General features: G+C 47.1%; 1 protein-coding gene across 1 annotated transcript in view; it reads left to right on the top strand.

Moving 5' to 3' along the window:
• The window catches only part of cabp1 (calcium binding protein 1), a 59,286-nt gene that overhangs the window by 22,656 nt on the left and 24,122 nt on the right, over positions 1 to 12,508 (top strand). The gene's annotated exons all lie outside the window — the stretch shown is intronic.

Below are 12,508 nucleotides of genomic sequence, written 5' to 3' on the forward strand. Positions count from 1 at the left end.
AACCCAGGCCTCTGGTGTCTTAAGACAGCAACTCTACTAACTGTGTCACCCTGTTAGAATAAAAGCTCCCAATTTCCTTGTTTTGAATCCAGGTGATTATAGATATTTCCCTGCATTATATAATAATAATCAGGAATATGCAATACGAATTTTAATTTGACTTTCACATGGCGATTGCATTACTGCCATAAGACTTTTATACTCTAGAGGTCCACCGAGTCCACGTTGGCCAGCGATCACCCTGTACACTAGTTCTATCCTACACACTAGGGAGAATTTACAGAAGCCAATTAACCTACAGACCCGCACGTCTTTGGAGCGTGGGAGGAAACCGGAGCACCCGGAGAAAACCCACGCGGTCACGGGGAGAACGTACAAACTTTGCACAGACAGCACCCGTAGTCGGGATCGAACCGGGGTCTCTGGCGCTGTAAGGCAGCAACTCCAGCGCTGCAGCCAGGCTGCCCATACCAAGTTGAGGGAGAGACTAAGTTGCAGAGATGTGGGGAAATAGGGAGAGAGAATGGGAACAATGGAGTGATTCATGTTCACAAGTGATAGGAGCAGAATTAATCATAGGTGATATATTTTCCCCTCTTAACCCCATTCCCCTCCCTTCTCCCCATAACCCCTGACACCCGTACTAATTCCCCTGGGGGACAGCATGGAACTGATGGGTGAATGGCCAGCCTAGGTATAAGCATCTGCATGCAGGGCAGCAGGGGTTTGCAGATGTCCAGGCATGGTCTCTGACCCGTATCACCTGCCTCAGGGGAGTTGCGACCAAGGGGCACAATGCAGCCAGTGCCCGCAGTCCACCGATCCCTTCGGCCTTGTCTCAGCGGCCCAGGCTTACTGCAGGCTGCATCACATGCATTTGTGCTGTCAGCCGGGTCTCGCTGCATGCTGCAACACATGCATTAGTGCTGTGAGCCTGGTCTCGCTGCATGCTGCAACACATGCATTATTGCTGTCAGCAAGGTCTCGCTGCAGGCTGCATCACATGCATTGGTGCTGTGAGCCGGGCCTCGCTGCATGCTGCAACACATGCATTAGGGCTGTCAGCAAGGTCTCGCTGCAGGCTGCATCACATGCATTAGTGCTGTGAGCCGGGTCTCGCTGCAGGCTGCATCACATGCATTGGTGCTGTCAGCCGGGCCTCGCTGCATGCTGCATCACATGCATTAGTGCTGTGAGCCTGGTCTCGCTGCATGCTGCAACACATGCATTCGTGCTGTCATCCCATGCTCACTGCAGGCTGCATCGCATGCACTGGCGCTGTCGACATGTTAGTTCCCCACACGGACGTTAACCAGTGATAGAGCATCCCAGGGAAACATCGCCTCTCCACGTTCACCAATGTGGAAACAGGGTAAATGGCATTAAATCAGTTACCTTGTTATAGGCAACAAATTACCACAAGGAAAATGTGTCTGAACCAGGGTCCCCACCCGAAAATGTCACCCATCCTTTTTCTCTAGAGATGGCGCCTGACCTGCTGAGTTCCTCCAGTACTTTGTCTTTTTTCCCCTTAAGATTCCAGCATCTGCAGTTCCTTGTGTCCCCTATAGAGGGTCACAACCTGTCTGCTTGAAGAGGGGACGGGCCTGATGCAGCCTCTCAAGAAAATTGGCTCCTTTATTGCGCCAAAAATGTAATTTCCTCTCGAAAGCTCTTAACTCCAGAGAAAGCAAAAGTCCTTGTGAGATTTGAACATTGTTCTCTAGAATGCAGGTGTTGTTTTATCATTTCATAAGCTGTTGATGTAGAACGTAGATATGTTGATTCTTCCCCCTCTTCCTATACTCGACCTTTCCGTCTTCCCCCCTCACTTTTCCCCCCCTCCCTACTTCAGCTCTTCCCCTCCTTCTGACCCCTTTCTCCCTCCTTCTTTTTACTACTGCCTCTGTTTCTTTCTCTCTGCCTCCATCTTCTTCCCTTTCCCTGCATCTTTCTGTCTTTCACTTTCTGCCTCTCTCCCTGCTTCTATCTTTCTTCCTGCTGCTCTCCTGTTTATTACCCATCTCGCTCCCCCCCCCCTTCACTCCACCCTTCTCAGCCCCTGTCAGCCCCTCTAACTCAGCGGGTCAGGCAGCATCTCTGGAGAAAAGCAACAGGTGACATTTCGGATTGAGACCCCTCTTCTTCCGACTACGAGTCTTGGGGGAGAGGGGATCGAGAGATACCGAAAATATTCAAAGAACAAGTGAGTGAAAAGTATGAAAAGGACCAATCAAAGCCAGCAAGGATGACCAAAGGAAAGATAGAGCCCACAATGGTTCTTTGTTGGCTGTGGTGAAGGTGATAACAAGCAGTGAAACTAAGCAGGACGACAGTGAAACTAGTAGGACGATTAAGGGCCTGTCCCACTGTACGAGTTCACCCAAGAGCTCTCCCGAGTTTAAAAAAAAAATCAAACTCGTGGTAAGTACGTAGCGGGTACGTCGGAGCTCGAGGACGTCTCTTAGCGGCTTGTAACGCCAACGGCAGGTACTCGGGAAACGCGGCTAAGCTCGTGAAGATTTTTTCAACATGTTGAAAAATGTCCACAAGAGTCCCGAGTACCTACGAGCGGCCGTTACCATAATTCTCCGAGTTCGAATCAGGGGAAACTCGGGAGAGCTCTTGAATTACCTCGTACAGTGGGACAGGCCCTTTAGGGTGGGGAGAGAGACGGAGAGAGAGGGGATGCAAGGGATGCAAAGGAGATCTGCAGAGATGCTGCCTGTCCCGCTGAGTTACTCCAGCATTTTTGTGTCTATCTTCAGAGCAGGATATATCGGCTTGTTAATTGCAGGAGCTCCCTCTACGGGCTGCATGGAGAATTACTCCTCTTTGTCGACATCCTTCACATTGATCACGGTTTTACTTTGCAAATTCTATTTCTGGAATTCATTCAACAATGTGTCACGCATTGTCCTGTGACCACTGTGTGAGGGACACTGCATGAGGGAAGAATAAATATATGATTAGTGCATACATCCGAAGATCTTTCCTGGACCCAGCACACTGATGCAGTTATATATATATATATATATATACAGCACGTCGACGCCTCCACTTCCTGAGAAGATTACGGAGATTCGGTATGTCAAGGAGGATTCTCTTGAACTTCTACAGGTGCACAGTAGAGAGCATGTTGACCGGTTGCATCGTGGCCTGGTTCGGCAACTTGAACGTCCAGGAGCGGGAAAAGGATGCAGAAAGTTGTGACCAGTGCCCAGTCCATCACCGGCTCTGACCTCTCCACCATCGAAGGGATCTATCGCAGTCGCTGCCTCAAAGAGGCAGCCAGCATCATCAGAGACCCACCCTGGCCACACACTCATTTCACCACTGTCATTGGGAATAAGGTACAGGAGCCTGAAAACTGTAACGTCCAGGTTCAGGAACAGCTTCTTCCCCACAGCCATCAGGCTATTAAACACAACAACAAATAAACTCTGAACTACAACTCTGAACTATTATAATTATTATTATCATTATTATTGCAAACTATTGTTTGTTTTTTGATTATGTGTGTACGTGTAAGTGTGTATATACATATATTACTATATTAATATATATGTGTGTACTTGTGAGTATGTGTATATATACACACTGAACTTTTTTTTTCTCTCGTTTATCATATTGTTTACACTGTACTATGTTCACATGTTCTGTTGTGCTGCAGCAAGTAAGAATTTCATTGTTCTAAATGGGACATATGACAATAAAACACTCTTGACTCTTGGAATTAGTTAAGTTTAGTTTCGAGATACAGTGCAGAAACAGGGCCTTCGGCCCACCGAGTCCCTGGCAACCAGCGATCCCCGCATACTAACACCATCCTGCATACTAAACACTATCCTACTCACACACTAGGGACCATTTACAATTTTACCGAAAGCCAATTAACCTACAAACCTGCACGTCTTTGGAGCGTGGGAGGAAACCAGAGCACCCGGAGAAAACCCACGCAGGTCACGGGGAGGACGTACAAACTCCACACAGGCAAGCAGCCGCAGTCAGGGTCTGTGGCGCTGTGAGGCAGCGATTCTACCATCTTCTTGCAGCGACGTTTTTCCTAAACTCGTTTCATAACGGAATAACCATTGAATTGAATCATTGAATCAACATCATCAAGGTTCAAAGAGTTCACTTGAGGAATCTAGTGGGGGGGGGGGGGAGAGAATGGGAGAAAAAGGGAGGAAAATCCAGGACAGTCTGAAGAGTATCAAGGGAAATGGAGCAAGGAAAGATAAATAGAATAAAGGGCAGATTAGCCAAGGTTCAGCTGAATGACAGAGCTTCCCCGCTGGATGGTCGCCCCTTGTTCCACTGCTCCTCCTGAGGTAATGAGAAAGGATTTGATGAGCGATCAACCACAGGGCAGACTGAATAGTCTGAAGGCAAGTACACGTTCTCACGCGCTATGATGGTTATTTGTTTAGAAGTGCCCATCGCCTGCGCCGGTCAAGGAACGAAGATGTCCAAGGCAATTAGAAATGATTTGCCTACAGAAATATCCAGCAGAGGGACAGAGATCAACAAGGGATTGTCGTGCTGGGAATCGAGTCCTTGTGGTGCACGGGCTAATGGAAATGTTTGAAGGTTAACATTTTTCATGGTCTGTATTAGCCGGCCTACAGAATCAACATTACAATAACTAAAATGGTTATCTTTGCTGCAAAATATATATTTTTAAATAATAGGGGCACATTTGCAAAGCTTTGTCCAGGGCCCTTGCTATTTACTCTGCTCATTTCTAATATAATGAGGGGGAGGCTGGAAATGGCTTGTAGCGTTATATATGAAAATATTTCTCAATAACAAATTCTCAGTCTAATAACACTGTGCACTTTAACACAGTTGATCAAAATGTCCTTGTTTGTAATGACTAAGAATTGGATTAAATCACCTGTCAAGGAAACATTGTACAGTACGTATTAGTTGCGGTTCAGTTTATTGTCACGTGTACCGAGGTACAGTGAAAAGGTTACTATGAGCGATATTTTGAGTCAATGCCTGTTCATGGCCAATGCAACGAAAAAGGCAAATCATACACATGAAAGAAAACCCAGCATTAAAGAAGAAAAACGATAGGGAGAAAGTCATTGGATTTTCCACAATATTTACATAAGAAAATTAAAAAATTACAGTGCGGGCAAATAAAGATGATTTAACAGCAATGAAGTGTTTAGCTTTCATAATATTCATGAAAATATTCATTAATGGGAATGTGCTTCGAACAAGAGTAATTACATTGGACTTTAACCTAAAGGCATTTGACTGAAAGTCTGAACAAGTTACTGTCAAACTAGGCTATTCATGAGACTGGGGACGAAGTGATTCCAACTATTGCATCCAGGGCAAGTGAAACACTATTTGTTTTTTTCTCTCGAATATTTAGAATTATTGAATGGTGACAGGACAGACAGACACCTTCAAAACAAAACATGTGGCAGCGTTGAGGATCAATAGGAGGACTTGAAAGAGGAATAGGCCAACAGATAATGAAACCTAGGCACAAAATGCTGGAGTAACTCGGCGGGACAGGCATCATCTCTGGAGAGAAGGAACGGGTGACATCTCCGCTTCGAGACCCTTCTTCAGACTGAGAGTCAGTGGAGAGTCAGGAATTTCATATGAAGAAAGACTGGGTAGACTCGGCTTGTATTCGCTAGAATTTAGGAGATTGAGGGGGGATCTTATAGAAACGTACAAAATTCTTAAGGAGTTGGACAGGCTAGATGCAGGAAGATTGTTCCCGATGTTGGGGAAGTCCAGGACAAGGGGTCACAGTTTAAGGATAAGGGGGAAATCCTTTAGGACCGAGATGAGAAAAACATTTTTCACACAGAGAGTGGTGAATCTCTGGAACTCTCTGCCACAGAAGGTAGTTGAGGCCAGTTCATTGGCTATATTTAAGAGGGAGTTAGATATGGCCCTTGTTGCTAAAGGGATCAGGGGGTATGGAGAGAAGGCAGGTACGGGATACTGAGTTGGATGATCAGCCATGATCATATTGAATGGCGGTGCAGGCTCGAAGGGCCGAATGGCCTACTCCTGCACCTATTTTCTTTGTTTCTATGGTACAATGGTTCATCGCTGGCTGAGGGGATAATGACAAAGAGGCACACAGTCGACCAATGAACCATTCTACATTTCCTCGATCATAGGAACATAGAAAACATAGAAAATAGCTGCAGGAGTAGGCCATTCAGCCCTTCGAGCCAGCGCCACCATTCAATATGATCATGGCTGATCATCCAAAATCTGTACCCAGTTCCTGCTTTCTCCCCATGTCCTTTGATTCCATTAGCCCTAAGAGCTATATATAATTCTCTCTTGAAAACATCCAGTGAATTGGCCTCCACTGCCTTCTGTGGCAGAGAATTCCACAAATTCACAACTCTCTGGGTGAAAATGTTTTTCCTCATCTCAGTCCTAAATGGCCTACCCCTCATTCTTAAACTGTGACCACTGGTTCTGGACTCCCCCAACATCGGGAACATTTTTCCTGCATCTAGCCTGTAGGAATTTTATATGTTTCTATTATACATTTATATGTTTCTAAAATAATTTTATTTCGTCTGACTTGATCTGTCCTTTTCACACCTTACATCCTCTTTGTACACTTCCATATCTCTAGTTTCCCTCTCCCCTGACTCTCGGTCTGAAGAAGGGTCTCGACCCGAAACATCACTCTAGTTTCCTTCTCCCCAGAGATGCCGCCTGACCCGCTGAGTTACTCCAGCATGTTGAGCCTGTCTTCGGTGTGAGCCAGCATCTGCAGTTGCTTCCGACACAGATAATGTGTTAACCCAGTGTTAATCAGCAAACTCAAGAGCTTTCAACTTAAGGTGCTGTTTGTGTACAACCACAAGAAGATATTTAAAGCACAAATGCACAAGATTTCCCCGTTGGCTTGCTGTAGTGATGCTTTCATTCCCTCTGCATCTATCCAGTGCCTGTTGCCCCACAGATGGTAGTTGCAAGATCTCCTTACACCTTATAGCAGGGGTTCCCAACCCTTTTCATCCCGTTTACCCCTGGCAGCTTTAATAGCGCATAACAATGTTATTTCACTTATTTATGAACAACTAATGATGAACAGATACCGGTATACCAGAACCAAACACAATCAGTCAATGAGAAAATATCTGTATAAATCCCGAATCAACAAATTTACCCCCTGGGTAGGCTAAATTACCCCAGGTTGAGAACCCTTGCCTTAAAGTGTTGTACTTTGGGAGGTCGAATGTAAGGGGACAAATATACAATTAAAACCAAGACTCTTAACAGCAATGATAATCGAGGGGATCTTCTGGTACAAATACCTAACTCCCTGAAAGTGACAATTTAAACAGACCATGGTATAGTACAGGAACAGGCCCTTTGGCCCACAATGTTTATACTGAACATGGTGCCAAGTTAAACCGATCTCATCTGCCTGCACAGATCCATATCCCTCTATTCCCTGCACTTGCATGTGCCTATCTAAAAGCCTCTTAAACGCCACTTCTGTATCTGCCTCCACCACCACCACCCCTGGCTCCCACCACCCACCCTCTAGTGTGAAGAAGAAAACTTGCCCCCGCACAGCTCCATTCACCTTTCCCCTTCCTAACTTGTAGCTAGGCACCTCTAGTGTGGGACATTTCCACGCTGGGGACAGGTTCTGAATAGAGATCGAGTGGTAAAAAAGAGCTATACGCTATGCTTGCCTTCGTTGGTCCGGGCATTGTCAGGATGTCATGGTGCAGATTTATAGGGCTCTAGTCAAGCTGCTTTTGGAGTATTTTGTGCAGTTCTGGTCACCCCGTTACAGAAAGGATGTGGAGGCTTTGGAAAGAGTGCAGAATCATTGGGTGAATGATATAAAATCCTGTGTCAGGAGCTAGCATGGACCTTATCTCCAGCCTTGCACATTGAAATCTGCATCTATCCCGTGCCTGTTGCCCCACATATGGTAGTTGCAAGATGACTGGGGGGCGATGGGACATTGGGCTGTTTAAAAGCTATTGCCTGAGGTACCCGGTGCCCGGTTGTCTATGTGCTGGTCTGCACACAAAGCCCAGCCGGCGGGCTTGCTGAGATGTTTCGGCCCGGGCGCAACGTCGCGCGCATAGTCCGGCGCCCCATCCAACTCATGAACCGATGGCTGGCCATGAGAAGGAGGGGTGGTGGTGGTGTCGGCGGTAAGCGAAGGTCCGAAGGTCGGACAGCTAGCCGGGCTGCCGACCGACGGGGCCACAGGCGAGGAGCTGCTGCTGCACTCCATGGGCTGCACTACATCGGGACGGGCGAGGTGGGGCCAGACTCTGCGCTCCAACACGACAGTCCCCTCGACCCGAGTAGAAGCTGTCAAATACGGGACGAGGGCGGACCTGTATGGAACAAACCAATTTAGCCTAATATATGGGATGTCCCAGCTAATACGGGACAGTTGGCAACCCTACAGGTGGGACTAGTGTAGATGGGTCATCTTAGCAAAACTGTAGCAAAACCATAGTAGACACAAGGAACTGTGGGTGCTGGTTTACAGAAAAAAAAGACACAAAATGCTGGAGTAACTTTTCGGGTCAGGCAGTATCTCTGGAGAACATGGATAGGTGATGTTTGGTCCCTACCCGAAACATCGCCTGTCCATGTTCTCCAGAGATGCTGCCTGGCCCACGGTGATGCTGCCTGACCCACGGAGTAAAAACCATAACACAGGAGAGAAAACTTAACAAGACCAAGGCTATGGATAGCTCAGAGCTTTGAAAATGTGGAACAGATGTCCAGAAACAGCAAATGGACTGACTCTGGGTAAAACTAGCTGAATGAAAACATGTTACGCCTCGAGACTGAGGCTTAAATCAGGAATACAGGCAGCTGGAGTTGAATAAATGGTGTGTGGAACAAGACGAGCTGTAAAACTGTGGCTTTGGTGCCTGTTGGGGACGGATAACGTGAAACAGCAAATTTCACAACTGTTCAGCAGCTTGCTTTTCCCAAGAGAATGGGAAAAGCCTTATGAAAGGGCGAGAATAGTGTCGGTTATTTGACGGTGGCTCAGCGGTAGAATCGCTGCCTCACAGCGCCAGGGACCCGGGTTCGATCCCGACTATGGGTGCTGCGTGTGTGGAATTTATGCGTTCTCCCCGTGACCGCGTGGGTTTCCCCGGGTGCATCAGTTTACTTCCACACCGCGAAGATGTGCGGGTTTGTAGGCTAATTGGCTTCTGTAAATTGTCCCCAGCGCGTAGGATAGAACTAGTGTACGAGTGATCGATGGGCCGAAGGGCCTGTTTCCGTGCTGCATCTCCTCAACTAAAACGTGTCCTGTCAGAATTTTAAAATTGTCATTTAGATCACTTCTCATCCTTCTAAACTCTAGCGAAAACAAGCCTAGTCAATTTAATCCCTTTTAATCCCTGTTCCAGCACTTAGTCTGGTGATGCCCACAGATGTTGCTTGACCCGCTGAAGTCCTCCAGCAGATTACTTGTTTCATCAGTCCAGTGAATCATCCCTGTTCTCCCTCTATGTATATATCCCTGTGTATTAGCGTTTCTCTGGGCAGCACAGTGACGCAGTGGGTAGAGCTGCTGCCTGACAGTGCCAGAGACCCAGTTTTGATCCGAACCTCGGGTGCTGCCCGTGTGGAGTTTGCACAATCTCCTTGTGACCGTGTGGGTTTTCTCCGGCTGCTCCGGTTTCCTCCCCCATCACAAAGACGTGCAGGTTATTTGGCTGCTGTAAATTGCCTCTAGTGTGTAGGGAATGAATGAGAAAGTAGGATTACATAGAACTAGTGTGAACAGGTGATCGCGGGCCGGCATGGACTCAGTGGGCCGAAGGGCCTGCTTCCATGTTTTACCTTTCAAACAATCAATCAAAATGCAACATTATAAAATTGTTTAAAAAGAACTGCAGATGCTGGAAAAATCGAAGGTAGACAAAAATGCAGGAGAAACTCAGCTGGTGAGGCCGCATTGATAGAGCGAAGGAATAGGTGACGTTTCGGGTCGAGACCCTTCTTCAGACTGAAAAATTGCTGTAAAATTGTTACACATTTCTTGTCATTCATCACTGGTTACATGGTATTGAGGTGGCACGGTGGCGCAGCATAAGAGTTGCTGCCTTACAGTGCCAGGAACTCTGGTTTGATGCTGACCACGGGTGCTGACTGTACGGAGTTTGTCCGTTCCCCCCGTTGGTTTTCTCCGGGTGCTCCGGTTTCCTCCCACATTCCAAACACGTACAGGTTTGTAAGTTAATTGGCCTTATTCATGTTGTAAATTGTCCCCAGTGTGTGTAGGATAGTGCTCGTGTGCGGGGGTCTCTGGTTGGTGCGGACTCGGTGGGCTGGAGGGACTGTTCCCGTGATGTATCGCTAAAACTATAATAAAAACTGATGAATCCAGAGTATTCTATACACCTGGACATACATGAATGAGTTGACTTTTATGTTCTCTTACTTTAAATGCAAATGTGTCCCTTGCTATTTAGGAAAATCCTTAAACATATCATCTGAGAGATTTCCATTGATGATGGTGCTTTTTTTTAGATCGAATGCGAAACTGTTGGGTTGGAAATAAATGTCCTTGGCTTGTGACACTTTGGAGAGCGATCTTTCCCCTTGGCGACTTGGCCATTGTTTACACTGCTAAGTGATCCTCTGATCATTTATCTCACCGTAGTTTGTTAAACAGAAGGACAAGTCTGTAGATATTTTTAAGGTGGATCTTCATAGATTCTGGATTCGTACGGGTGTCAGGGGTTACGGGGAGATGGCAGGAGAATGGGGTTGAGAGGGAATGATAGATGGACCATGATTGAATGGTGGAGTAGACTTGATGGGCCGAATGGCCTAATACTGCTCCTATAACTTATTAGTACTAATTAAATGCCACATTTGTTGTACTCCAAAAGTACTTAATTGGGCATAAAGTGCTTTTGGATATCTCAAGGACACAGAACACGCTATATCAGGATTGGGTTTAGGTTCAGCCTTTATTATTGTCAAGTGTACTGAGGTACAGTGAAAAGCATTTGGTTGTGTGCTGTCCAATCGAATCAGATAACACTCTACATAAATCATCGGTCGTTGGTCAGCACGGACTCGGTGGGCCGAAGGGCCTGTTTCCACGCTGTATCTCTAAACTCTAAAGATAGCCCAGGCGGTTTGGATCAGTCAGTCAGAAGAAGGGTCCCGACCTTCTGTCCATCCATCCCTCCTGAGATGCAGCCTGACCCGCTGAGTTACTCCAGCAATTTGTGTTTTGGTTTGGGGACAATCTGTGCATTTTATTTCAGGCACTTCAAATTGTGTAATTAACTCTTTTAGCCCCCATTCCCCATTGCCACGTTGTGCATTCAAACTGCGTAGGAAGGAACTGCAGGTGTGGTTTAGACCGAAGATAGACACAAAATGCTGGAGTAACTCAGCCGGGACAGGCAGCATCTCTGGAGCGAAGGAGTGGGTGACGTTTTGGGTCGAGACCCTTCTAGAGTTGAGGGGAAGCGGACAAGGAGGCATACATACAATCAGTTAAATCTATCAGGATGGCAGTGAAATTAGTCACCACCAGTTCAACCCGAAACGTCACCCATTCCTTCTCTCCAGAGATGCTGCCTGCCCCGCTGAGTTACTCCAGCTCTTTGTGCCTATATCCACTAGTTTAGTTTAGTTTATCGTCACGTGTAATGAGGTACAGTGAAAAGCTTTGGTTGCGCGCTATCCAGTCAAATACATGATTACAATCGAGCCGTTTACAGTGTAGATAGGGAATAATGAGTTGCAAGGTAAAGCCAGCAAAGTCTGATCAAGGATAGTCCGGAGTAGACTCTCGTGTAGGATAGTGTTAGTGTGTATGGTGATCGCTGGCCAGTACGGATTCGGCGGGCCGAAGGGCATGCTTCCGTGCTGTGATGTCGAAGGTAAACCAAAGACTGAAGCTGCGGATTGTGCCTCGTTCTCTCGTCGCTTCAGAACCGCGGCGTTGCAACAGCAATTGCACAAAACACAGCCAGCCACGATTTGCTGGGATCCCAGTGCGCTCCAGATCCTCACTCCGTCTCTTCTCCCCTGACTTCGGGGATGCTAAACAGTAACAACCCATTCATCCCTCCTCTCTGTGGAGACGCTGCCTGTCCCGCTGAGTTACTCCAGCATTTTGTGAGTCTTCTCGTAGTCGGATTATTTAAACCTCTTATATTCGTTGACCACCCCCCCCCCCTAACTTGTACAAAAGTTTCAGTTTCCATCTGCAAACGCCCCCCTCTCCTCCTCCCCCCTGTCTTAGGTCGACCCTTGCACCAGTACCAGCCTCGTCTCCTGCGCCCAGAAATGTTGCAGTTTGTAGCTACTGGGGACAAGCGAGGAGGAGAAGTAAACAGCGGGCTGTAACTAAAGTCCCCACACGCACTTTAATTCCATCCCAGCCACTAAATCCTGCTCAAAATCCACCCTCCGTCAGTCACACCGCAACAATTCATTAGTTTGCCAGGCGGGGCATTAATCCTCCCCCCTCCCC

The sequence above is a fragment of the Amblyraja radiata genome, chromosome 25, assembly GCF_010909765.2.
Source record: "Amblyraja radiata isolate CabotCenter1 chromosome 25, sAmbRad1.1.pri, whole genome shotgun sequence".
Taxonomy (NCBI): domain Eukaryota; kingdom Metazoa; phylum Chordata; class Chondrichthyes; order Rajiformes; family Rajidae; genus Amblyraja; species Amblyraja radiata.